Source organism: Gavialis gangeticus, unplaced genomic scaffold (assembly GCF_001723915.1).
Source record: "Gavialis gangeticus isolate Ggan-Ray unplaced genomic scaffold, GavGan_comp1, whole genome shotgun sequence".
In the NCBI taxonomy this organism is placed as follows: Eukaryota; Metazoa; Chordata; order Crocodylia; family Gavialidae; genus Gavialis; species Gavialis gangeticus.
The window spans coordinates 668,927-671,679 of record NW_017729008.1 but is presented as its reverse complement, the minus strand read 5'-3'; the positions used below and the strand labels follow the sequence as shown (position 1 = coordinate 671,679).

At 47.7% G+C, this 2,753-nt stretch overlaps 1 long non-coding RNA gene across 1 annotated transcript in view; it reads right to left on the bottom strand.

Moving 5' to 3' along the window:
* Positions 1 to 2,753, bottom strand: part of LOC109292093 — a 934,440-nt gene that overhangs the window by 358,532 nt on the left and 573,155 nt on the right. The window lies entirely within an intron of this gene.

Genomic DNA, 2,753 nt, shown 5'->3' with positions numbered 1-2,753 from the left:
TAAATTAATAAGGTTGCATGTGCCATTCATTGGAACTTGAAACACTGTAAATTGAGGACTTCCTATTTTGGGGTGGGATGGAGAAGTCTCTGAGATTCATGGGGTTGGATGAAGGTATAACTTGCAATCCAAGCTCCTTCTATCAGAAGAAGTAGATAAGAGAATGCTTGTAGAACTTTCCTACTTAGTTTGCTCCCTCACTTCTACCTCTTTGTGTCATCTTGTACTATTTTTTTTGTGGGAGGATGCAATATGGTTCCATATCTAGCCAACAGATAGCTAATAATTAATGTGTTGTTTATGTGTTAAAAGGCAGCATAATGAGATGCCAGATACTGTGTCTAGGGTCAACATAAAGTTCTCTGGTCAAATTTATCAGATAAGTTCAGACAAAGATATGGGAAAAAAAAATTGAAAAGTTGAACTACTCTGTTTCGGCATTTAATTAGATTAAAACTTTCTTTAGGAGAAGGTAGAAAATAATATTTGGGGGCTTGAGCACGCACATGTGTATACCACCCAGCATGCAAGTCTGCGGGGAAAGGGGCGGGGGAGGAGAAAGAGCCCCCAGTGGTGAGGGAGGGAGTGGGGCATAGGCAGGGGCAGGGTCTGGGATGAATGGGGCACTGGCAGGCCAGGTTGTGATGCAATTGGAGCCCAGGCAGCTCATCCAGGGGTGATGAGGGGGCTCCCGCTGCTGTATGCACCTCGGTGGAGGCCTGGGGGCATGTACCCTCTGATCTGTGTGTGGGGTGGAGGCGCCTGCCGCTGTGTGCTGGGCTTGGCTCCCTGCTACTACTGCAGCTGCCTCTGGAGCTGCATGATGCTGTGTGCGTCCCACCGCTAGGCAGGCAGGGGGCACAGCACTGCCCGGTGGCAGCAGGCATGTGGTGTTGCACAGTTCCCAGGGCAGCTGTCATGGGGAATAGAACCCAATGCACAGTGGCACCTGCCTCCATCCTGCACATAGATCGAGGGGGCATGTGCCCCCCAGCACTCTGCCAGGGTGTGCACAGTGATGGGAGGCCCTCCACACCCCTGGATGAGCTGCTCAGGCTCTGGTTACCCCATGACCCGGCCCAGCTGGGGCCCAATTCACCCCAGCCCCTGCCCCTGTCTGTGGCCCACTTCCACTCCCTCCCTCACCATGGGGGCCTCAATCTGCCCCCTCCCCCCCAGCCTCTTCTTCACAGAATAGATTGATACTTGCCTGCAGTGTTGGGCATCTAGTGAGCCACACATTGGGCTGTGATCCTGGCTGTGTGCGTGCCCCTCCCCATCTCAGCTGCAGCCTCCCATAGCCCATGGAGCAGCTGTCTTGTGGCCCTACCTGCTGCCCTGTATTTTGGTGGGGGGTTGAGCCCCTTTAGCCCTGGCCTTCTGCCACCTATGCTCCCAAATAAGATAACCATCTTGTTTTGGGGAAAGTACAATGTACTGAGAGAGATTTTTTTTTTTTTTCCCAGAGCTATGGCCCCAAAAGGAATGACAGAACTTAATCTTCAGGTCACTCACTTTTTCTTCCTTGCTCAGGCAAAAGCAACAGTTTTAACCTTTTCATAGCTGAATTATCAGCTGAAATTACCTGTTGTTGAAGACCGGACACAATGGGCAGCTCAAGAATTTTGAAAAGATCTGAAAATACTGTGCAGGTCTGTGAACTAGGAGAGAGACTGAATTGCAGTTCTTCAGCAAAATTTCCAAAGATAGCTTGATAAGTGGAACATGAAAATTAGTGAGTTGTTAACATCTGTTGAGTGAAGAGCAATTACCAGGAATTGAGTGCTGTTCAACATGTTTATTAACGATTTGGATGCTGGTATACAAAGCTTCTTGAGCAAGTTTGTGGACAACGCCAAACTGGGTAGGATTGTAAACGCATTGGAGGATGTGAGTGCAATTCAGAAGGATCTCAACAGATTGAAAAGTTGGGATACATCTAACAGGATGAAGTTTAAAGCAGACAAATGCAAGGTGCTTCACCTTGGGAAGAATAATCAAAAACACAAATACAAAATGTGTGACACTTAGCTAGATGGCAGCACTATAGAAAAGGACTTGGGACTCTTGGTAGACCACAGACTCAATATGAGTCTGCCCTGTGATACAACTGCGCAAAAGGCCAATGTGGTTTTGGGATGCATCAGTAAAAGCATTAAGTGCAAGACATGGGATTTGAAAGTACCTCTCTACTTGGCATTGATTAGGCTTCATCTGGAGTCGTGCATGCAGTTCTGGGCTCCACATTTAAAAAAGGATGTGGAGAAGTTGGAGAGGGTCCAGAGGCAGGTAAGAAAGATGATAAAGGGCTTGGAAGGCAAGACATATGAGGAGAGGCTGAAGGAGGTAGGCATGTTCAGCTTTCAGAAAAGTCACTTAAGAGGGGACATGATAACAGTCTTCAAATAGTTGAACGGGTGCCACAAAGAAGCACCTTTTCTCTCTTGCTGTATAAAAAAGAATGTGGACCAGTGACTTGAAGATGTAGCAAAGTTTGGATTGGATATTTGGAAAAACTTCTCCACTATTAGAATAGTGAGGTAGTAGAAGAGACTGCCTAGGGAATCTTTGGTCTCTCCATCACTGAAGGTGTTCAAGAAGAGATTGGACAGCCACTGGTCAGGGATGATCTAGGCGTAGACACGTCTATGGTCTGTTATGGTTTTTTCCTATGCTTCTGGGCTTTGCTTGTTGCCCCCTTTTCTGCTACCTGTGTCAGCACAGATGACTGGTAGGAGGACACGGGGTGCGGG